At 40.8% G+C, this 26,103-nt stretch overlaps 1 non-coding gene across 1 annotated transcript; it reads right to left on the reverse strand.

Annotated features, from left to right (window-relative positions):
* Nucleotides 1–24,381: 24,381 nt before the first annotated feature.
* LOC130018403 (U2 spliceosomal RNA) lies at nt 24,382–24,567 on the reverse strand. The gene has a single exon (XR_008791574.1). It is a non-coding gene; the product is annotated as a U2 spliceosomal RNA (small nuclear RNA).
* Nucleotides 24,568–26,103: the final 1,536 nt, after the last annotated feature.

Genomic DNA, 26,103 nt, shown 5'->3' on the forward strand with positions numbered 1-26,103 from the left:
TCTCTATGCCACGAAACAAAAGTACTTAGAAGAAATGGATAAATTCCTGGATTCCTATAATCTCCCAAAGCTGATCAAGAAGATCTAGAATATATGAATAGTCCTATTAATATCAAGGAAATTGAAACTTTAATCAAAATTATTACCAAAAACAAAGGCCCAGGTCCAGATGGATTCACTAGCGAATTTTACCAAACATTTAAAGAGGAACTATTTCCAGTTCTTCTCAAACTTTTCCAGGAAATTGAAGAAACAGAAACTCTCGCAAATAGTTTTTGTGATGCTCATATAGCTCTAATAACAAAAGGAAACAAAGAAGAAAAGAAAACCAGAAGAAAAGAAAACTACGGGCTGATATCTCTGATGAATATGGATATGAAGATTCTCAACAAAATAATAGCAAATAGAATTCAACAACTCATCAAAAAGATCATACACCGTAAGCAAGTGGGATTCATCCCAGGGATGCAAGGATGGTTTAACATTCAGAAATCAATTAACATAATCCATAGGGCTGGAGGGATAGCACAGCGGGTAGGGCGTTCGCCTTACAAGCGGCCAACATGGCCGACCCGAGTTCGATTCCTCCGCCCCTCTTGGAGAGCCCGGCAAGCTACCGAGAGTATTCGATATGCCAGACACAGTAACAACAAAGTCTCCAATGGAGACGTTACTGGGCCCGCTCGAGCAAATCGACGATCAACGGGAGGGCCTTTACCTTTACCTTTTATCATATCAGCAAAATAAAAGATAAAAATCATATGATCATATCAATAGATGCAGAGATAGCATTTGACAAGATCCTGCACCTGTTTATGATGAAAACCCTTGCCAAATGGGGATAGAAGGGACTTTCCTCAATATAGTTAAAGCCATCTATCATAAACCTATGGCAAGCATCATCCTCAATGGGGGTAAACTAAGAGCCTTCCCTCTTTTTTTTTCTCTTCTTCCAGGAACGAGACAAGGATTCCCACTCCCTCCACTGCTGTTCAATATAGTACTGGAATACTTGCAATAGCAGTTAGGCAAAAAAAAAAAAGATATTAAGGGCATTCAGGTAGGAAAGGAAGAAATCAAGCTCCCACTATTTGCAGATGATATGATACTATACGTAGAGAACCCTAAAACCTCTACCAAGAAACTCCTAGAAACAACAGACTTGTAGAGTAAAGTCGCAGGCTATAAAGTCAATACCCAAAAATCCATGGCTTCCTACATACAAATAATGGAAGAGAAGAAAGTGATATGAAAAAAACGATCCTGTTCACAATTGTGCCCCAGAAAAACAAGTACCTAGGAATCAGCTTAATTAAGGATGTAAAAGACCTGTACAAAGAAAACTACAAAATGCTACTTCAGGAAATAAAAGAGGACATGAGGAAATGGAAAGATATCCCCTGCTCATGGATCGGGAGAATTACCCTTGTAAAAATGGCAATACTTCCCAAAGCATTGTACAAATTCAATGTGATACCTATAACGATACCCATGACATTCTTCAAATAAATGGAGCATACATTCTGAAATTCATATGTAACAATAAGCACCCACAAATAGCTAAAGCAATTCTTGGGAAAAAGAAAATGGGAGGAATCAACCTCCCCAACCTCAAACTGTACTACAAATCAATAATAATAAAAATAGCATGGTACTGGAACAAAGGCAGAGCTGCAGACCAATGGAACAGGGTTGAATATACTGACTTCTCATCCAAATTATGATCACCTAATTTTGATAAGGGAGCAAAAAATGTGAAGTGGAGCAAAGAAAGCCTCTTTAATAAATTGTGCTGACAAAACTGGATGGCTACATGCAAAAAAAATGGGCTCAGATCTCTGCCTAACACCATCTACAAAAGTAAGATCAAAATGGATTAAAGACTTCAACATCAGAACGGAATCCATAAGGTACATTGAAGACGAGGTTGGCAAAACCCTCCACAACTTTGACACGAACGATATCTTCAAAGATGACATGTCACTGGCCAAGCAAGTGAAAACTGAGACAGACAAATGGGACTATCTTAAACTAAGAAGCTTCTGCACTTCAAAAGAAACAGTGACCAAAATACAAAGACAGTCTACAGTATGGGAAAGGATATTCGCCCAATACCCATCCGACAAGGGGTTGATATCAAGGATATACAAAGCACTGGTTGAACTCCACTAGAAGAAAACATCCAACCCCATCAAAAAAAATGGGGTGATGAAATGAAAAGAAACTTTCTTAAAGAAGAAATACGAATGGATAAAAGGCACATGACAAAATGCTTTACATCACCAATCATCAGAGAGATGCAGATCAAAACAACAATGAGATATCATCTCACACCACAGAGACTGTCCACATCCAAAGCAACAAAAACAACCGGTGCTAGCATGGATGTGGCAAGAAAGGAACTCTCCTTCAACTGCTGGTGGGAATGCTGACTGGTTCAGCCCTTTTGGAAAACAGTATGGACGATTCTCAAAAAAATTAGAAATTGAGCTCCCATTTCACCCAGCAATGCTACTCCTGAGAATATATCCCATAGAGGCAGAAAAGTACAGTCGAAATGACATCTGCACTTCTATGTTCATTGCTGCACTGTTCACAGTAGCTAAAATTTGGAAAAAGCCTGAATGCCCCAGAACAGATGACTGATTAAAGAAACTTGGGTACATCTACCCAATGGAATACTATGCAGCTGTTTGAAAAGATGTGTCCTGAAATTTACATACAGTGATTTTACATGGAAAGTATCATACTAAGTTAAATAAGCCGGAAAGAGAGGGACAGATATAGAAAGACTGCACTCATCTGGGGAATATAAAGTAACAAAATGAGAGTGAACCCCCCAAAATAGTTGAGCTAAGTACCAGAATGTCTGCTCCAGCGCTTGGAAGCTGGCAGCACATGTTTGGGAAAAAGGCAGCTCAGATAGAGAAGGGAACACCAAGTACAGGATGTTTGGTTGACTCACTCAGGATGCGAAATGCTTGCTGAAAGTAGACAATAGACCGAACACGATGGCCACTAAGTACCTCTGTTGCAAACTACAAGACCCTGAAGGAAAAAGTGAGCAAAAGGGAATGCTCTATCACAGAAGCGGGGTGGGGTAGAGAGTGGGATGGGGTGTGGGGGTGGGAGGGCTACTAGGATCATTGGTGGTAGTGAATGGTCTCTAGTGGAGGTATGGGTACTCGATCATTTATAACTGAAACCCAAGCACAAAAGTTTGTCAGTTTGGATTATTTCACCAACAATTAACCGTTGCAGCCATAATTTTCAAATAAGTAGATGACCTGGAGCCTCCACAAGGAATAAGATAGAGAAATGACCTTTCCAGTCCCTACAGACTGAACAATGACTGAACTCTCTCTAGTTTCACACCTGACATCTCTATTTAGCTCAATGGGCCTGAAAAATTTTCAAGCAACTGTTTCCTGTCAAGAGATGAGGTACTAGAATAATCTCATTAATGATCTCATTAAAGTTCTGATTTTGTTCTTTGTAGCTCCAAGAGTACAACACAATGTAATTCACTTGACAACTATACAAATGTATGTGGATGAGACACAAAGCAAGAAATATGAGGTGACTGTTACAATGCATTAATTTAAGGCTAGTGGATTTTAATTGTGGTAAACTGAAAGAGAATCATTTATTTATTGAGGTCATTCCTCTATCAGCATGTGCAATAACATTTATCTTTTTTAAGTCCTATGAAATCAGGACATATAGCTACATGATCACAAGATTTATTTTCATGTGATGCGACAAGACTCAAAAGGATGTAGAACAAAGAAGATACTATAACTTTAAGATCAAATGTATTTTATTTACCTTTCTGACTGCAAATAACAAAGACTATGACAATGATAATAAGAACACTTAAAATGAAAACCATATCTCTGTAAAAATCATTACAACATGAATAAAATGCAGAAAAAGAGAGAGAGAATTTCTATTCTATGGAACCCAACAGAATCTCAGGGGAAAGATCTCTCCATAAAGTTGCCTCATCCCTTTCTGGATCAAGCAAAGGTTTGTGTGAAACAGGACCCGTGTACAGAGAATTCTGTGGGGAACTGCCCCCACTCTGACATATTGAAGGAAAATCTCAAGAACACAGAACGCTCTGGGCAGGCCAACTGTGCACATATCAAGGAGGCCCCCAGGTGGCAGTGCACAGTACTTCAGGCTAATCTTCAGCTGAGTTCTCCCACTGAGGATCGCTAAATGTCTACTTAATGGAATGTGCTATGTGCAAAGCATTAGTCTGAATTACATGAATGAGCCCATTACACAAATACCGTTCTTCTCTCTTTCCCTCTCACAGACACATACACACACACCATATTGTTGTACTTGAGTGAAAAGTATGGCATCTTTTTTGCTACCATTCTATTCAAGATTGGTCCTTTCATGAGTATTCTGGAAAGACAAAGACCATCTGATCTAAAAGAACTCACAGAAGGGAAGTAAAGAAATAAAGCAAGGAAATGGACAAAACACATTCTTTGATTCAGAATGGGAAACTGATGCCACCAGAACAGGAAGACAAAAGGGGTGCAGGGGGTGGCAGGGGTCCAAAAGCTTAAGAATGGAGGATCTGGGTTTTCTGTTAGTCTGGTATAAAATCATAGTTTAGTGAAAACAGGCATTTCTAAAACTTATGCAGTAATTTAAATCAGTTTTATCTCAATTCAAAGAAAATTAAATAGGCATTTCAAAAGAAACATCACATTCAAATGCAAAAACAGAAAGAAATAACAATAGAAACTACATATGTGTTGAAGGGGAAAATAACCTACCAGAAAAAAATTAAGAGTAAGTAAATTTTACAGGGAAAAATATCACTATGTCATGAAACCAAGAAATAGTGATTAATCAAATTCTCATGAAGTCAAAAAAATCTAATCAAAATGACTTCTGTAACTTGATCTCCAAAAAAAGTCTCAAGGAAGGAGTTATAAAAACAGTACAGAGACCATTTTAAAAATAAGAGGCAAATTTTAGGAAAGAAGACTAATTGAAAAACAAAGAGAAAAAGTGGGAAGTCAGACAAGATCATAGGTCTTTGGAAGGAGAGGGTGTGGTTGAGAAGGAGAAAATGAATGAATTGCAGGAGAACAAAACAGAAGGGAGACCTACACAGCTGACTGAGAGCCTGGGGGAAAGGCAATGAAATGAGACTGAGAGGGTCAAAGAAACTTTCCTTTAAAGAAAAAAAATGATTCCAACTCTACAAGTTAAACAATACCAATAAAAAGTCATCACTCATAGATAGACATGAGAGTATCATGATAAGTGAAATGAGTCAGAAAGACAGGGACAGACATAGAAGGACTGCACTCACTTGTGGAGTATAAAATAACATAACATAAGACTGACACCCAAGGATAGTAGACACAAGGGGCAGGAATATTGCTCCATACTTGGAAGCCTACCTCATGAGCAGGGGGGAAGAAGGCAGCTGGAATAGGGAAGGGATCACTAAGAAAATGACGGTTGGAGGGACCGGTCAGGATGGGAGATGTGTGGAAAACATGATAACCTCTCAGTATCTGTATTTCAAACCATAATGCCCAAAAGTAGAGGGAGAAATTGTCTGCCATGGAGGCAGTGGGAGGGTGGGAAAGGGCGGGTATACTGGGGATATTGGTGGTGGGGAATGTGTAGTGGTGGAGGGATGGGTGTTTGATCATTGTGTGACTGTAACTCAAACATGAAAGCTTGTAACTGTATCTCATGGTGATTCAAGTAAATAAATAAATAAATAAATAATAAGTCACCACTTACCCAAATCTCATCTTATGATAGTAGGCTGATTTCCAAAAGCAATTTCGTTAAAAATTGAATATCAAAGCAAACAATTAAAATATATGATTTAAAGCACAAATACTTAATGCAGAGCCCAGCAGCTTGGAGCAGAAAAGTGAACAGACTATGCGTTAATCCACGCCACCATGTCTGCCTGGAGGGGAAAGGGTGTTGGTCCCTTCTGCCTTCTCCCCTCTAGAAAGAAAGATGGCAGCCGCTTGGGAGCCTTGTGGAAAGCCAAGTATGAGCCGGTGGTGACGGGGTGACTAAAACCTCACGGGAAGGGGGATGTTCCCGGCTCGTCCTTCACGCCCTACAGAGGTCACCAGTTGCCCCCCATGAGCGGCTCTCTGGCACGGCCATGACTCCAGAGCACAGAAACCAATCTCTTAATTATCTGACTCTCAGTAGAAATACTTCCAGGGTTAATAAGTAAAATAGCAGAAATCCAAAACCCTTAATTCTTGAACCCAGCTGTAAAAGCAAATCATTTCACAATGCTTTTTCAGCATGTCTGATTTGGGGGTGTAAACTCTAAATAATAATGGTGCATTTTTTATCAAAACAATAAATCTAGTCAAAGTAGATAGAGTGTTAACTAGAATTCATCTGTCTCACAGGCATTGTGAGGGGTGGAGGATTATTGGGGTTCTTCGTGGTGAAAAATAAGTATTGGTAAAGGGAAATGTGTTTGATATTTGCATGACCGAGACCTAAACCTGAAAGCTTTGTAACTTTTCCCACAGTGATTCAATAAATAAATAAATTATAAAATATATATATATGATTTAAGTAATCTAAAAAGGGTAACAAACAGAATGATGCCAAGGTTTCATGTACCATCTTTCAAAAGTACTATACAGTCCACCGGTAGCTACGATAATGTTAAAGGTAGCTACAAGAGTAAGTACTTTGTAAATTTTTTTCTATTTCTAAGTGGAAGCTTAAAATCTTAAAGTGTTTGCAAAGGTTGATATTTCCAGGTAGGCACTTACTCAGAAAATATGATTATGCTAAGTTTGTAAAAACCAATTAAACTGTCCCCAGACAAGGACTAAGTAGAAGCATGTTTTTCAAAGAACTGACAATGACTTCACGTCATCTTAAATATAACATGCAAGCCTCCATGAGGCGATCATTACTTGACAAAAATAAATGCTACAGACCTTAACAATACATCTATAATAAAATAACTGGAGGTTTTAGAAAACAAAATAAAAAGGCATGAGAAAGGAAGCATTCGTGAGTGTGACTTTCTAGTGAGAAAGCAAAAGCAAACAGACTGACTAGAAGGCGCCTATCTAGAATTCATTCTGATAAAGCATGAAGGGACTTTGGAGTCCTGGGCACACACAGCTCTCTCACACCTAGTCCCTTATTCTTGTGTCTCTACAAAAAGTATTTTATAGAGGGCACACAATATTTTAAAGCAAGAATTAATTGAGAAGGGGGAAGGAAGCAATTGTCCTGCTGAGGTTCGAGTGTTAATTTAAGGAAAAGAGAAAAGAGAAAAGACTCACCCACAAGCTTGGGGAATGGGATATCCAAGGAAGAATGCCACCTTTATGGTTGTTTCATGTCTGTGTATGATTTAAGACCCCCCCAACACACACACACACACACACACACACACACACACACACACACATGCTGTCCTTGCCTGTTCTCTCCTAATGGAAAGAATATTCTCCCCAGGAGGTGGGGATTCTTGGGACTCTGGGTCTCTAACCATAGCGGCCACCTTCATGACTTGCTGTGGGAACTCGGATGGTGTCCTGGATCCCGTAGGTGTGACTGTGATCCGTTCAATTACTATAATGATCACACAGTGAATCATAGCTCTCTCAGCAGTCACTGACCTCGGCTGGCTAGCTCTGGTGGTGACAAAGAAAGAGATCGACCCTACAGGGTGTCCTAAGCATCCACTGAAGTGTTTTTATGGGGATAAATGAGGACGGGTTCCTGGCTCGAGCCTGCTGTCAGACATTCTAGTGACATCATTAGCTGGCTCCATCCTATCACACACTCTCATGACGTCACACAGACCTTTTGCTATTGACCTCCCTATTGTTTTGTGCAACTCAACTAGTAAAACTCATTATTCTTTTCCTGGCACCACAGTTGGCAGCCTGCCTCCTATGCTGGAGGAGAAGGCAGATGGGAAAGATAAGTTAGTGATGGTTGGAGGTATCTCTTGGAAGGGAGATGTGTGCTGAAAGTAGACAAAGGACAAAACATGATGGCCTCTCAGTATCTGTATTGCAAACTAAAAGTAGAGAGAGTAAAAAGAAAAGTGTCTTCCATAAAGGCAGGGGATGGAGTGGGGTGGGGGTTGCGCGAGGGATACTAAGGGATGTTGGTAGTGGGAACTGTGCACTGGTGGAGGAATGGGTGTTCAATCATTATATGAAAGAAAGTCAATCATGAAAGCTTTGTGACTGTATCTCACAGTGACTCAATAAAAAAAGGTACTTTGTGTCATGTGTAAGAGCAGAACACACCTAACAACTTTTATGCTTCTGTCATTTTACACATATCTGGGATTCCATTTTTAAAATATTGATGCTATCATGTTTGAACTCATTTTTTTTATTCCTTTCCAATTTGGCTGTGCCCTGTCTCATATGAGATTTTCCTAAAGTCTCCTGGAACATAGCAGTAAACACCTGCTCGTCTCAAAACAGATTTAAAATTCTTAAGTTTGATTCATTGTGGTATATTTTCAAATAGATTTTAATCTCTCTCCCCAGTTAAGTTCATCATTCTGTTATCTACCAGATGCTGCGTTGTGTGCTGTCAACTGAACAGTGTGAACCCCAAGTCCCAACAATTCGGAAGCTCAGACCCTATTGATTATTAGAGCTTCCAAGTGGCATCACTGGGCTAGCACTCTTGTCATCCGCAGCACAGATTGTTCATGTGGAAAATGGCAGGAGTGAAAAAGGAGAAGCCTATCACTCAATGAAATAAATGTCAAAGCCTATTCATCAAATTGCTAAGTATTTATGAAACAGAAAAGGGAACTCACTAATTTTAAATACAATCCATTTTATATAGAATATTTTGTATACTGTATATATTATATAATATACAAAATGTATACATTTTATACCCATTCAACATATCATCTGTATATTTATTTGCTGTTTAGCTAGGTAGCATTTATCACCTTACATGCAATATATTATGTATATGTGTATGCTATTAGTATATATGTAGGAAACATATGTATATATAAAATATGTATGTGTGTATATGTATGTATATATAATTTCCAAAGTAAATAAAATCAAATTGGGTAGACAAATCATAAATATGAAAACATTAAATGTTTCATATATAAGTGCATATAGTTTCCAAGTAAGTATAACCTATGAGGAAAGCACAAATACATAGGAAGATATTAAATAAGAGAATGCTGTGAGGTCTGTACCAATCTAGAAGAAATATAATGTAGTTAAAATTGTCTTATGGGACCAAAGCACTAGCACAATGGGTAGAGCATTTTTCCTGCACATGGCAAACCTAGATTTGAACCCCAGTAGCACTACATATGGTCCCCTGAGACCATCAAGAATGATCCCTGAGAGGTGCAACGGATACCTCATGGGCCGGGGGATGTTCCGGCCCGTCCTTCATGCCCTACCGAGGTCACCAGTTGCCCCCCACAAGCGGCTCTCCGGCACGACCACGGCCCCAGAAGCACAGAAACCAATCTCTTAATTATCTGACTCTCAGTAGAAATAGTTCCAGGGTTTATAAATAAAATAGCAGAAATCCAAAACCGCACAGCCGCTATCGCGGCCGCGCGACATCATTTAATTCTTGAACCCAGCTGTAGAAAGCAAATCATTTCACAATGCCTTTTCAGCATGGCTGATTGGGGGGGGGGGGTAAATTCTAAATAATAATGGTGCAGCTTTTATCGAAACAGTGAAGCTAGTCAAAGTAGACAGAGTGTTAACTAGAATTCATCTGCCCCACAGACATTGGGGGGTGTGGGGGGTGGGGGTTTATTGGGGTTCTTCGTGGTGAAAAATAAGTATTGGTAAAAGAAAATGTGATTGATATTTGCATGACCGAGATCTAAACCTGAAAGCTTTGTAACTTTTCCTACAGCGATTCAATAAATAAATAAATAAATTTTTAAAAAAAGTATGATCCCTGAGCACAGAACTAGGACTAAGCTCTGAGCACTGCCAGGTGTGCCCTCCCCACAAGAAAACCAAAAAGAATCCTCTTTCAAGTGCTTTTTTTAAAAAAAATCATCATCTATTTAATTCTTTGGGCATTTTCTAAGGATTGGCAAGGTCTATGTTGTATCTCTTCCTGGTTGCCATTTCAATTCTTGGCTACTTGAAGACAGGGCAAAGTGTGGGATAAGTGGTCCTTTCTGCCTGCTAGCAGCTCTGTGAAAGGTTAGGAGGCAGAGACATGTAATATGCTGACCACAACGTGGCTAGGGGTAGCATGTGTATTTTAATTCATCTTACTCGCATGTCTTTTTGTCTTGGCATTTGAAGTTAGCTGTATTTTTGTGATCAAGGAGAGAACTGGGTTGTGCTATTATTTAAATTACAGTGGAGGATGAGAAAGATTCTAGTAAGTTCTGATATAACTTGTAGATGCACTACATTTATTAACATACAGAAACATTATAAGGCCTTTACATGTACTGTTTTTTAATTCATTTTTATTAAAACACCACAATATACAAAGTTGTTCATAATACAGTTATTCTGGGCATTGAGTGTTCCAACATCACCAGTGTGGGCTTTCCTCTTCTAATGCCCCATTTTCTCTCCAACTTCAACCTGTCCCCTTAGGCACATAAAAAATTTACTGTACGTTGCTTGCCCCAACAAATCTTAACTGTGAAAAAAAATGAACAGAAAAATAATCAGTAAGAGTCAGTTTGTGATTGCTACATGATTTTGACCTATATAAATAAGGAAATTAAAACCATTTAATACAACATAATAAAATGTCTATTCTCATTTACATAAGTTTCAAATTCTGGAATTTAAAGTGTATTGCATTAAATGTTATTTTATACCCAAGTATCTCATTATGGTAATCATGTCTTACTGGTCATTAATAATTTTTTTTAATTCTGTGCTAAAATATTTGGAAAAAATTTTATTTCCCTACACTGTGGTTTACAAAGTTTTTCATGATGACCTTTTACAGACATTCGATATTCTGAAACCAGTTCCAACACCACTGTCACCTTCCCTCCAACATTGTCACCACTTTCCAACCACTCCTCAAGCCGGCCTCCATAGCAGGACCACAATAATATATTTTATGTTGATGAATGTCAATGAATTAATAGCAGCATGATCAAAAAATATTTTCTTAGAAGAAAATTAGTGTAAATTGTTGCATCTCACCATGGAGACATTAAGTCCTATGAGAATAACTAAGGAGAGACACCCAAATGAATCTCAGAATGGAGTGGCTCTTGGCAGAAATGCCACTGGACTTAGCATTAGGCCACCTTCACCGGGCCACGCCTGACAGGAGCAGGTGCCTTCCCTCCGCCTGTTCCCTGAGAATCCCAGCAGCCACCATCTTCCAGAACTCATAGGAAAATCCAGGTATGGGCCAGCAGTGACAGCATACGCCAGGCCTCACAGGAGAGGGGAGGAGCTGACCCTTCTCTTCCCCATCCCAAAAGGACCCTGAGATATTGCTCACGAATGTCCCCCGGCTACTTATTAAGCTTCTTAATGGCCATGATCCCAGAGACACACAAAAGAATCTTAAAACTGAGTAGCTCTTCGGATAAATCTCTCCAGACCCTAGTTATTAAAATTTTAGAATTCCAAGACATCATATGCTATTCATAACCAGCAATACAAAACAAATTGTCTAACGTTGCCTTTTTTGCAGGTCTGAGTTTTGGGGGGGAAATTCCAAATAATAATGATGGGACTGGTGTTAAAATATGAATGTAATCAAAGTAGAGAAAGAGTAATGTGGAAATTATCTGCCTCACATGCAGGGGTAGGGTTGGGATGGGGGGTATACTAGGTTTTTTGGTGGTGGAAAATGTGCACTGGTAAAAGGACGGGAGTTTGATCATTGTATGACCGAGACTCAAGAATGAAAACTTTGTAACTGTTCTCTCAGTGATTCAATAAATACATTTTTTAAAAAAGGAATTACTAAGAAGTTGTTACAGGTTAAGCCTTCTGTGTTGATATTTTGTTAGTCAAGATTGGTTGTCTTCTATGTTGCAACATATTAAGTCCTGTGTCAGGACTACTATTACTATTATCAGGACTACTATTACTATTATCACTGTTGTAGAGTTTGGAGATGAGCTAGAGAAATAGGAGAAGGGTTAAGACACTTTCATTAATGCAGCTGCCTCTGGTCAGATTGTTGGCACTGGGCCCCTGAGCACTGTAGGGAGCAAGCACTGAGTACAGAGCCAGGAGCAGACCCCATGTACCAGCAGAAGTGAACCAAAAACCCAAACCTCCACCCCCACAAAAGAAAAATTTCAATACTATCTACGTCTCCTTGATATTTAGGAATTTTCCTTTCACAAAATGAAGAGTTTAAAATAAACTTGTTCATTGAGATGAAAGATACAGCAAATGAATTGCACTTTTATCAATATCCACTGAGCAAATGTTATTCAGTTCCCCCTGAGAGCAAGTTCTCTGCTAAAGGTGTGCATCTTGAGAATACTGCTGACATTCTGACAGAAACAATCTGTATCTCTCCCAAAAGGAGCCATTTGAATGAAGAACAGAAGTTCTGGGTCAGATGAGGATACACATAGAATCTATGAACTTCATCATCATGCCCACAATTTGAATAGATAAAAGAGACACGGATACTTAAATGCTGGTGTGTATGCTTATAGTGAAAATAAGGTTCAAGAAGAAATTGGCTTATTGCTCTCTTTCTAAAATTGGCTATGATATCAGATTATACTTAAATCACATGGAATCTTGGATGTATTTCAGTTCAATTCTCTTAATTATGGTTTCTCAACCGAGACTTTGGTAAAGACTGGCAATGACTGAGACTCAAGGGAACTGCCTTCTTTGAGAGCAAGTGCGTTAAAATTCTTCAACAAGGAATGTACCTTGAATAATGATGTGATAATAAGGGCTAAAAGCTCTTCATAAGGTTAATTCAGACAACAGAGGAATTCTCTCTTTTATATTCATAATCAGTGCTCTGAGTTCTATTATACTACATCATAAAACTAAAGAGGTTTTGTTTTGTGATTCTTTGTTCATTTAAATATATCATAATAATAAGAGCGCTCAAAAGAGCTGGAGGTAATAGGAGGCAGCAGATATTGTTCCATATTTTTAAAAAAAGGATTGATAAAAATTCATAACCAAAGCCAGTTTTAAAGAATTAATGTTTTCTTTATAACGATGGTGTTGCTTACATCCAACAAATCGGCCCTGAATCTAAAAGGATGTTCTGAAATTGTCGCACATAGAAATATTACCCCAGGAGAAACTGGTTTTAATTAAATGCAGCAAAACATCTTTTACCTCATTCTAGGTCTCCATCTCGGCTGGCATCAACCACCTTAAGAAAGTTTATTTTGAGTATAAATCCAGGAATACTGGTTTCTCATCTTAAAAAAGCAGTGAAGAGAAGAGAAGAGGAACTTCCTCCTCCTGAGAGTCTCGCTCATTTCCTGTGGGGATTCAGAAGAATTCGGTGGCAGTGGAGGCTATGAAGTACATTGATGAGTTCAAAAAAACTGCAAGATTCAGGAGGGAGGCCTTTGCTCAAGGACGACTCCTGGCAATGCTAGGAGGACCATGTGGTGCCAGAGAAGGAAACAGGGTCAGATAAATGCACAACCTTAACCACTGCACTATCTCTCTGCCATGAGCTGGAGTTTTATGCTTATTCTTTCCTTCATCATTAGCGAGCAAATTGTGTTTTGTAGGTTTTTTGAATCCTTTTGTTAAACTACTTTGACATCTTGGGCTGGAGCGATAGCACAGCAGGTAGGGTATTTGACTTGTATGCAGCTGACCCAGGTTCGATTCCTCTGTCCCTCTCGGAAGCCTGGCAAGCTACTGAGAGTATCCTGCCCACACGACAGAGTCTGGCAAGCTCCCCTGGGCGTATCTGATATGCTAAAAACAGTCACAACAAGTCTCACAATGGAGACGTTACTGGTGCCCGCTTGAGCAAATTGATGAACAACGGGAGGACAGTGCTACAGAGCTACTTTGACATCTTCATATTTTATTAAATAATATTTTGTTGCATCTATTTCTGAGCGCTCTTTCTTGTTTCACTTGGTTACCAGTTACAATACCATTAAAACTGCATTGGTTACTTGAGCTTCAAAATAAGTGAGAGGTCAACAAGTGGGAACCCTTCAAATCTGATTTCTTAAAGATTTCTTTGAATACTTAGCTTCTGGCTTTTCTACATTAACTCTAGAGTTAGCTTACCAATATTTGGGGTGGGAAGCCTGCTGCTCCTCTGAATATTGCATTGAGTCTATCAAGCTATAGACAACTGACATCTTAACAATTGTGTGTCTTCTGATTTATGATCACAGTTTTTTCTATAAACACTGTTAGGCAGTTTTCCTTATAGAGTTCTCACAAAATGTTGTTCAGTTTACTTCTTAACATCTTATATCAAACCAGGGTCAGCTGAATGCATAACCTTAACCACTGTACTATCTCTCTGCCATAGGTGGAGTTTTTACATATGTGATTCTATTATTTTTGAAATTGCTTAATTAATTTTATTTTCTGATTTTTCTCTGCTAGGTTATAAAAATAGTTTTATTATTTGTATCTAGCCTTTTTATACTTTAGTAAATTATTCATTTAATGATTATTTTGCAGCCCTTATATTTCTATATAAAAAATTGCCACATACAAATAATTTTACTTTCTTTCTATGATTATACATATATGGAAAAGCTTTGTTTTCTCCTTTATTCTTTTACCAAGGAAAGTTGCATTGATCCATTTTCAAATATTTAGTCAAATTTGCATTTCTGTGAAAAACCATGTATTGTCTGGATGTGTTAACACTTTCTTACATATTTCTAAGTTCAATTTACTTAATATTAGACTAAGTAATTCTCAAGGTGTCAGACAAATTTCTCTTTAATTTTTGGGAGTGTGTTGTTTCAACCAGTGCTCAAAAGGCCCAAAGACTCTTCCCAGTTATCCTTGGTCAATCAGGCCAGGGATTTTATTGCAAGGGCCCGAGGATATAGGACTGTTCATGTCCTGTGGAGGCAGGGATTGACCAGGACACCCTGGCAGTGCTTAGGTAACTACAGTACTGCATCCAGTGGTGCTTAGGGGACCATATAGTGATGGGGATAAAATTGGGATCAGCTGCACCCAAAGCATACACCTTAAGATGTTTACTATGTCTCTGGCTCCTAAATTTCCTCTTCCTAGTTTTACAGTTCCTGGAGTACACAGACACATACACAGACATGCAGCACCTCCAAATTTCACAGTACTGACATCGCAGTCGGAGCACAGCAAATTATAGGGGAAAGTAGCATAGAAGCCAACTGAGCTCAATAAACAAAACAATAACACAGAAGGTTCAACTAACCATAAAGAACTCAGTAAATACTCAGACAATGACTTTAATAACACCACTGTGAGATGTAACAAACTTTTTAACCAACTCATTTGTTGAGCTATTTTTTGATAATACTATTTTGTTGGCAGAGTCTCCTGCCCCCGTGCCTGGGCCCCTTGGAGAGGGGCGGGTTGAGTTTCCCTCCCTGCCCCAAGCAGAGCCCTGGCAGCCAAAGACCTCCAGAACCAGCCACAGCCAAGCCAAGACCACTTTCCACACGTCTGGGCAAGCCTCATGATGAAGGAACAGGCAGAGGAACTCAGGCATGTGGGTCCCAGGGCCGAGATGCCCAAGCCTGCGCGGATCGGAACTGTGCCTTCTCCACTCAGAATCCCCATCATCCAGTTAGTAGGCGTTACACCCACCAGCTGCTGCCGGCGCCAGGTGGTTCCCATCAACGGCCAAGACTCAGAGACTATAAAACCCAGTTCCCAGAAGTGCTCATCCACATTTGCGGCCACACGATATCGTATTATCTCGTTTTTACTTTGGAGAACCCGGCAGGCTACCAAAAGTATCCTGCCCGCAAGACAGTGTCTGGCAAACTTTCCGTGCCGTACTCAATATGCCAAATACCAGTGACAATGATAGGTCTCATTCTCCTAGCCCTGAAAGAACATTGAATGTGGGTTTTTAAAAAATCTCAGGGATAAGAAGAAGGAGATGTTACTGGTGCCTGCTCGAAGCAATTGACGAACAACAGGATGATCGTGATAGTGATCATGACCATTTTGTTATAACAAGCAATATAAAACAAATTATTTTTTGTCTGCTAAAAGGAAACACTTGTGGCAGGGTGGGGAAACTGGGGACAATGGTAAAGAGAAGGTCAAAGGTCACAATGGTGGTGTCCTTTTCTTTACCCAATTATATGACTGAGAAACTGTATTATGATCAGCTTTGTAAACCATGCTGCATAAATAAAGTTAGGAAACAAGGAAAGCAAACATGCAACTTTACCAAGGTGTTGACCCTTGGAGTATCTATCAGTTCCACCCAATTGTATGTAGGCACATCTGTGGACTTTCAGAGTGCCCTTGTTTCTGTTGAGGATGACTGCATGGATTTTCAGTAGGTATCATATCACTAATATAATCCAATTTGCTTATCTTAGAAGATATATTTTCTTAATTTTCATTGGACAGCAACATATTTGTCTACATACTTCATGTTTTTTGTGGATTTTGTTTGTTTTGGGGGTCGCATCTATGGTGCTCAGGGCTTACTCCTGGCTCTTTGCTCGGGAGCAAGATTCTAATGGGCTCAGGGGACCATAAGGAATGCTGGGGATCAAACCTGAGTCAGCCCCATACAAGACAGTTGTCCTACTCGCTTTTCTATCATTCCACCCACGTACAAGTATATTATTTTTAAAAGATTGTTATATGCTTATAACCACTTGGTGTAGTTAAGAAATAGAAACTTATTCTAAATGTAGTTTCTATTCCTCAGTGAAGGCTCTACTGGCCAAATTCATACCATTCATAGCAGTCACCTGGAAAAAAGATAATCTGAATCAATAATAGGGTCCTTGTTAATTTGATGGCTGGAGTAACTGCTTCTAGACCTACACTTCCAATGGGAAACATAAATACTTGTAGTGTAATTCATGTAGGCCAATAAAATAGTTTATTTTAACCCCCTAGATATCGCTGTAGCTCATCAAAAAAATAAGTGTTGGATAAAAAGAGTCTCTTCTACAACTACTCAAACATAACACACCTTGATTTTCATATGGAGAATTAGTGAGAGTTGGTGTCCACCTTCTCATATGGGTTTCGGGTGATGTGGAATCAGTGACAGGATTCTATTGCAGATTTTATTGCTTAGAAAAGAAGCCTATCAGCACCAGGTTGAGAATTTGTGCCTATCTACAAGCAGTTACAAACTAGGCCATGATATAATGAGCCTGACACCCTCAAGCTTCCATCACCTGTCTTCTCATTAAGTTAGCTTAATCTCCATAATCAATAAATTGCAGAATCACTTCTCAATGCATGATGATTAACTGGTGTCAAGCATGGCATCAACAGACTGCCTGGATCATTGGCTCCAGGCATTTCTCTGACAGAAAGAGGTGGCCAATGGCTTGTGTCACCCTGGCAGCCACACGTTTCTTGATAGAATTAGTCTTGATTGAAAAGCAGGATATCTCTGTATTCTAGATAGCACAGATTTCTCTAAGCTCCATATTGGTACATGTGGGTTATTTTACACATCACTTCCTCTGGCAATGGTCATTAAAACCCACTGAACTAATCATTCTGCAAATCCCTGGAAATCCTCAGATCAAAGTTTCTGTCACCTCACCTTTCAGAACACAAAAGTAGTCAAAAATATGAAGTCTTTATCTTTGAAATTTTAAGGATTCTATGAATATTGTTATCAAAATAGATGGGTGATGTTGCTGTGCTCAAAATATAAATGACATTGTAAAACAAGCAATTTACTTACAAGCAATGTGGTCCATTTCCTTTTATCATGGGATCACAGGCATATCTAAATCCTTAAAAATATAATGTTAAAACTTGACAGTTTATAACCATGGCTTTATAGGATAGAATATCCTAGGTTCTCAGGATTCTAATCAAAACTGCTATTTCTCACTGATTCTTAATGCTTTCTGAGAAAGAAATATGTTTCCTCTATTTATTCTGTCCATATACTATGCAATCCAAAATTCAAAGTTTTAGGAGACTTCTTTCATATGTCCTTTGATACATTGATTATGAGCTTATTTTTAAATATTTTTTCTAAGTGGCATATAAAATGGCTGGGTTTCAGTGTCTACTGTGTAGTAAAATGTTAAAGCACAACAATCTTTGGAACAACTTTGGAAGTATTACAGGAGATGGTTTAAATAAAATCCATCAGCTCAGTAATTCTATGAAATTCAGTGTTGTGTGAGATTCTTTACATATCAGTAGAAAACATCTGGATGTACAAGTCCTAATTAAGCAAACACAGTGGGGAAAGGCACTCTTATTGCTATCCCATCTGACACCTGCAAATTTCCCATTAAACTATCCATACCAATGAGAAGATTCTAGTATGAGCACAGACTCTCTCCCCTTCACTCCCAAACCTTACAGAAACAAAAGGAGAAATCTATCCATGTTTAAAATATGTTCAGCTACCATATATTACTTTTAAAAGTTACTGCTAACTCTGTTTTCTAATTTTTATGTACAAAAATGCACGATTTTGTATGCTAATTTTAGCATATAACTGTTCAACTCAGAATAGAACTTTTTAATTTGAATGCACACTATTTTAGCCTTTGAGTTTTAATAAAACCAGAAATAGGGCAAATTATTTTTGCCTTTTGGGATGTTTTGTCTCTTCCTTAAGGAAAATATTCCCCAAATTCCTTTGCATAAACTCTACCAGGGAAATAATCTTTGATATGAAGAAGAATAGTTTACAACAATTTGGGTTAAATATAAGTGGAAACTTAGTAAACACAGAACCCTTTTCTCTACCTAAACAACTCCACTTTTGCTAACATGTGAATGTCTCTCAGGATTTCTGTGGTGAAGACTCCTATGGATTCACATAATAGAACCTTTTCCAGCCAAAATGCCTGTTAAGTAAAGCAAAATCTGGAGCTCACTGTCCTAGAACAGCCACTGATTTTCACTTAGTATTTGCAAAGAAGAACAACAACGTATAAAACTGCATCCTTCTGAAAGAAAGGGACAGAAACAGAAGCAAGCAAGTAAGCCAGCAAGTTAATGTGCAGCTCAACTGAGGAGGTTATGAGAACAAAGGGCTTAGTGTAGAACTGGCCAACTGTCCTATCCCACTGTCTCTCTCTGGTGGTCTGAACACATCCCATCAGCACCTTCCTTCACATCCCCCAATACCCAAAAGCTTCCACCAGTTTCCCTCCACCCCCGGGGAATCCACCACACAGTCTTGCCTTGGCTGGAGCACGCAAGAAAGACAAACCATCAAAAATGTGGTGTTCAGTGATAATTTTTTCCCACCAGATAATTGTTATTTGTGTCTGAGATCTTCAATAACACCATCAATCTGGACAATACAGCACAGTCCATGCTGTGGAGAAAATAGGGGGGACTAGGTACGAACCAAACCCTGTCAATCCCTGGCACCACTTGGCCCATTGGCACTACAGGAGTGGCCCTGGATGCCTCTACTAGCACCTCTGGGTACAGCCCTGACGATCCCCCAAACTATGGGTTGAGCAGGACCACAAGCTCAGTCTGATCAATGAGCTGCCAGCCTAGCATTGAGTATTCCTGTTGTCCCAGGATTCCTGATCACTGCTTGAGACACCCTCAAAATTAAATAGAACAAAGTGATGCCTATATACAAGCCACATGCTCATCGAAAGGAAGCTCTTTTATCACCATGATCAGTCCCCATTTACGTCTGGCCATTTACGAGGAGGACCCCAGGACCAGCATGTTAACCTCTTAACTCCAGGGATTTATTACAGAAAACAAGATTTAAAAAATTTTAATCAATGGGTTGGAGAAATAGTGCAGTGGGCAGGGCACTTGCCTTGCACATGGCAGACCTAGTTTTATCCCTGGGACCCCGTATGTCCCCCCTCAAGTACCACCAGGAGTGAGAGCAGAGCCAGGAGCGAGCCCTGAGAACCACCGGGTGTGGGTCAAAAACAAACAAAAATAAAAGGAAGACAAAAGGTGAAAATCAGAAAAGAGCAAAGTTTCCTAGGTCGGTGACTGGAGAATTCAGGCTCAAGCCTGCCTGAGTGTCTCCTAGATGCAGGAAACTTACTCTCCAGCCCACCCCTCCTTCCTCAATTCACAGCCCTAAAACACTACTTGGAGAAACTAGCACTCAGGGGCTCTCTGGAGACAAGAAATGTGCATTAAGGAGAGAGAAAAAGAAGGAAAGTGCCTGCCATAGAGACAGTTGGGGGCTGTGGACATTGGTGGTGGGAAGTGTACACTTGTGGAGGGAGGAGTCGGTTCTCATGAATAAACTGGATCAGGAGATTATGGACAGCTTTGTAACTGTGTATCTCATGGGAATTCATTTTTTAAAAAAGGAAGGAGGGAAAGGAGGAAAGGAGGGAGGGAGGGAGGGAGGGAGGGAGGGAGGGAAAGTGAAAGAGAGAAAGAGAAAGGAAGAAAGGACAAATGAAGAAAGAAGGAAAGAGAGGAAGAAGAAAGGAAGAAAGGGAGGGAGGGAGGGAGGGAGGGAGGGAGGGAGGGAGGGAGGGAGGGAGGGAGGGAAAGTGAAAGAGAGAAAGAGAAAGGAAGAAAGGACAAATGAAGAAAGAAGGAAAGAGAGGAAGAAGAAAGGAAGAAAGGGAGGGAGGGAGGGAGGGAGGGAGGGAAAGTGAAAGAGAGAAAGAGAAAGGAAGAAAGGACGAAGGAAGGAAGGAAGGAAGGAAGGAAGGAAGGAAGGAAGGAAGGAAGGAAGAGAGGGAGGGAGGGAGGGAGGGAAAGAAAGAAAGGAAAAGAAAGAAAGAAAGAAAGAAAGAAAGAAAGAAAGAAAGAAAGAAAGAAAGAAAGAAAGGAAACAAAGAAAGAAAGAAGAAAGAAAGAAAGAAAGAAAGAAAGAAAGAAAGAAAGAAAGAAGGAAAGAAGGAAAGAAGGAAAGAAATAAGAAATAAAGGTGAATTATGCTTGCAGGCACAGTCTACACATGTACAAAAATTTCAGGCTCCAAGTAGGATAGCAGAGGTTGAGTATGAACAAATTATTTGCACAAACAGTTTGGCCAATGAAGCATTCTTATCAGAGAATGGCAGGAACCCTCTTTGCAAGGAACACATTGCAAGATTTTAAGTCTAGGGCCAACCTTGCAAGCAGGCTTTGCTGAAGATCAGCGTCCGGGGCCTGTCATGATAACCGTGTCCTATACCTGGCCATTGTTGCCCAGTCCTCCAGGAAACCACAGGTGTGGTTTTCCAACAGAATGAAGTCACCTGGCCAATTCTTTAAATTCATACCAATGGAATTACAAAGAATGACAGCTCACAAAACCACAAAATTTTCATGCAGAATCCAGAAAAAAACGAAATGTAGGGGGATGATTTAATCCTTCATTTTATTTTTGTCTTGTTGCATGGATTTTCTACCGTAGGGACCTTGGCCTTAGGCTGCTCCGGGTTCCCCCCACACGGCCTGCTACAAGAAAGGAGACCATCAGTCACTTGTCATTTGAAAGTCCCCAGGACTGAGGCCAGAGAGACAGGACAGGGATTAAGGCACTTGCTTTGCATTACAGCAGATCCTGATTTGGCCACCAACATTGTGTGTGGTCCCTCAGACACTCCCAGGAGCCTAAAGAAAACCCAGAGCACCACTGATTTGTCCCAATCCTACCACCACCACCACCACCCCCCAAAATAATAAAACCCCAAGTACGTAGGCCACTTAGGATGCTAGAACAAGGGGCTGGAGCAATAGTAAAGCAGGTAGGGCATTTGCCTTGCATGCAGCCAATCCGGGTTCAATTCCCAGTATCCCATGTGGTATCCCAAACACTGCCAGGAGTAATTCCTGAATGTAGAGACAAGATTAACCCCTGTGCATTGGCCAGGTGTGACCCAAAAAGAAAAGAAATGCTAGAACAAAGAACTCCAGTCTGGAGGGCTTCTAAATTCCCCAATGTGTAAGATCCTAACAGAAACCCACCCTAAGGTCAGGATAGTTCCCTGGGCAAAACAGCCTAAGTGTCGGAATATAAACTAGCAGCAAAAATGCCCTCAGGAAAGAATAGAATTGACTACTGGGCAAGCAAAATTGCACTCAGGCAAGAATATGATAAAATAGTTAAGGGTGTTTTAGCTTTAGAGGACAACATAGGTAATGATAGAAAAGGAAGTTGTCACTACTTTATTCTTTAAGATGTATGCTGATCACCAGGGGAAATACTCCAGTCTCTGCTCTTCACGTACCATTGAACGCTGATGTGTCTGGTAGGTGTTCTTAATGCTTCTGCAACTTAAAGAATAACTGGCACATTGGGAGCGAGAACGGGGTGTGGGGGTGATGCTCTGCTGAAGAAATGGCCTATGAACTCACTGAGGACTGCCCGAGTGACCCTAAATCTCAGAGAGTCTTTGTGTGTTTGTCTTTTTCTGTTTGTCTCAATCTCATATTGACCCCACTGGACAGAGGTTGAAGGAGCCAATTTGAATGACTTTAGACATCCCAGCTGTATTTCTTACATATCTGGAGGCTGAGCACCCCACGGTCAGTTTGCCAATTGGTTCCATCATGGCACAGGGTGCCAGAATGCCATCTCCGAGTGCATCCCCTCACAAGATGAAAGGGGCTGGGGGTGCCTGTGAGTCTCGCTTCAAAGAACACCGATTCTGACCATGAAGCATTCACCTCCAGGACCTAATCAATCATCTTCCCGAAGTTGACTTGGTTATGCTATGACTTTGGTATTAGGATTTCAATGCATGCACCAGGAGAGGGGGCAAGGGAGACACACAATTCACACACTGTTTTTTCATATTTTTTAATTTTTTTAATAATTTATTTATTTATTGAATCACTGTGGGAAAAGTTACAAAGCTTTCAGGTTTAGGTCTCAGTCATGCAAATATCAAACACATTTCCCTTTATGAATACTTATTTTTTACCACGAACCCCAATAAAACCCCACCTCCCACCCTTCCCAATTCCTGTGAGGCAGATGAGTTCTAGTTAACACTCTATCTACTTTGTCTAGATTCATTGTTTCGATAAAATATGCACCATTATTATTTAGAGTTTACCCCCCCCAATCAGACATGCTGAAAAAGCATTGTGAAATGATTTGCTTTCTACAGCTGGGTTCAAGAATTAAATGTCGCGTGGCCACAATAGCGGCCGCGCAGTTTTGGATTTCTGCTATTTTACTTATTAACCCTGGAAGCATTTCTGCTAAAAGTCAGATAATTAAGAGATTGGTTTCTGTGTTCTGTATTCGTGGCCGTGTCGCCATCTTTCTTTCCAGAGAGGAGAGGGCGAATGGGGCAACACCCTTTCCCCTCCGGGCAGGCATGATGATGTGGATTAACGCATAGTCCATTCGCTTTTCTACTCCAAGCTGCTGGTTTTCTGCATTAAGTCCTTGTGCTTCTGGGGCCGTGGCCGTTGGAGAGCCGTTCGTGGGTGACAACTGGTGACCTCGGTAGGGCATGAAGGACAGGCCAGAACGCTCCCTTTCCCATGAGGTTTTCGTCGCCCGCCAACCCCCGGCTCATACCTGCTGTCCACAAGGCTCCCGTGTGGCCGCCATCTTTCTTTCCAGGGAGGAGAGGGCGAAGGGAGCAACACCCTTTCCCCTCCGGGCAGGCATGATGGTGTCACATATTGTTTTTTTAAATAAGTTTTATTGGATCACCATGAGATACAGTTACAAACTTGCATGATTGAATTTCATTCGAACAATGCTCAAGCACTCATACCTCCACCAGTGCCAATTTTCCACCACCATTGTTCCCAGTGTTCCACCTGCCACCCCCACCCCTTCCCACTCCTTGCCTCTGTGTCAGGTACCATCCTTCTTTCTCTCTCTCTAATCTCAGGCATTATGATTTGCAATACAGATACTAAAAGGCCATCATATTTGGTACTTGGTTTACTTTCATCACACATCTCCCATCCCGGGAAATTCCTCCAGTCATCATTTACTTCATGGTTCCTTTTCCATCCCAACTGCCTTTTCTCCCAGCACAAGGAGCTGGCTTCCAAACCATGGTGTGATCCTCCTGGCCCTTATCTCTATTGGCCTTAGGTGTTAGTCTCATATTATGCTACTTTATATCCACAAATGAGTGCAGTCATTCTATGTCTCTTTCTCTCTTTCTGACTCATTTCACTTAGTATGATACTCTCCATGTCCATCCACTTATATACAAACTTCATGATTTCATCTCTTCTTAGAGCTGCATAATATTCCATTGTGTTGATATACCAGAGTTTCTTTAACCAGTCATCTGTTCTCAGGCACTAGGGTTTTTTCCAGATCCCTGATATGTTAACAGTGCTGCAATAAACATACAAGTTCAGGTGTCAGTTCTACTGTGTTTTTTTTTATTTTTGCATCTCCAGGAGCAATTTACACACTTTGACATCTTCATTAAACTGATAAGAACAGATAATACACTTGATCTTAGCCAAAAGGCCGAGAAGCAGAATCTCCTGCCCCCATGCCTGGCTGTCCTCGCCAGGGTCCCTGGGAGGGGGCGTGTTGAGTTTCTCTCCCCACCCCAAACAGAGCTCCAGCAGTCAAAGACCTCCAGAACCAGCCACCACCATGCTGAGACCACTCTCCACACACATGAAGTTACTGGCAGAGGAACAAAGGCATGCAGGTCCCGGGGCTGAGATCTCCAAGCCTGCTTAGATCAGGGCTGAGCATCCTCCACTCAGATCCTCCATCTTCCAGTAGGCAGGGGTCACACCCACCATCTGACCCCCAGCGCTGTGTAATCCCATCAACGGTCAAGACCCAGAGACTATAAAACCCAGCTCCTGGAAGCGCGCGGCCACATTGCGGCCATGCAACATCTTATTATCTCATTCTTACTTTGGACAACCTGGTAGGTTACCGAATGTTACCTGCCCACAAGGCAGAGTCTGGCAAACTCCCCGTGGCATACCCAATATGCCAAATACCAGTAACAATGATGGGTCTCATTCTCCTAATCCTGAAAGAGCATTGAATACGGTACTTTTTAAAATCTCAGGGCTAGGACGAAGGAGACGTTACTGGGGCCTGCTCGAGGCAATCGACGAACAACAGGATAATCGTGATTGTGATCGTGACATCTTCATATGAACCAAGAATCTGGAATGGCTTGGAATTTATGATAAGAGATGGATCTCTTCCAGCCGAGGCCCAGTGCAAAGAAGGCACCTGTGCTGAAATTCAAGATTATCAATTATCAGGAATCAGTGGTATGGAAAATCTCTGGGATGTAGCCTCTGGAGAGATGATACTGAAGGAAATCACCATTCAAGGTGACAATAATGTATAATTGGGGTGGTTTGGGGGGCCACATCCACCACACCCAGCTAAGGTCAGGGCGTGCCCCCCTCTTTGCACAGAGATCATTGCTAACAGGACTTGAGAACCACACGGGGTGATGGGAATTCCACTGGGCCAGCTTTATGCAAAACAAGTGTCATACCACTGTTGTGTCTCCAACATTGACAAAGTAGTCCTTCCCTTCCCTGCAATGACAGGAGACTGTCCACACTTGGCTGTGGTGCACCCCAAGCATCATGCATAGACTGCAGTGCTCTCATACACCAGCCGCAGCCATGTTCGTGACCTGTACATGTTCAGCTCTAGCGCTTGCACACAAGGTCACTAGGCTTAGCATGTTCTGAGTCAGGATGTCCAGGCACACTTTTACTCTAGTGTCCATTGAGGGTCGCTGTGGTACCCACAAAGTGCTCTCTGAGTTTCACTCTTGGGACCAGGCTGCTATCACATCCTGAGAGAGGTACTACTACAGGGAGTGGAGAGGACACAGCCACTGTGGGCCCAGCGCCCCAAGCAGTAAAGCACTGCATGCGGTAACCCCAGGACTGAAGCCTTACAGCTGCCTGTTATGATGGGAGAGTGGTCTTATTTTTATTACTAAACCGTCCCCTGGTCTCCAGAGAATGTTTATATGTCTTTAAATCACTGTCACTGTCACTGTCCTCCCATTTTTCATCAATT

Source organism: Sorex fumeus, unplaced genomic scaffold (assembly GCF_029834395.1).
Source record: "Sorex fumeus unplaced genomic scaffold, SorFum_2.1 ptg000264l, whole genome shotgun sequence".
NCBI classification, from domain to species: Eukaryota; Metazoa; Chordata; class Mammalia; order Eulipotyphla; family Soricidae; genus Sorex; species Sorex fumeus.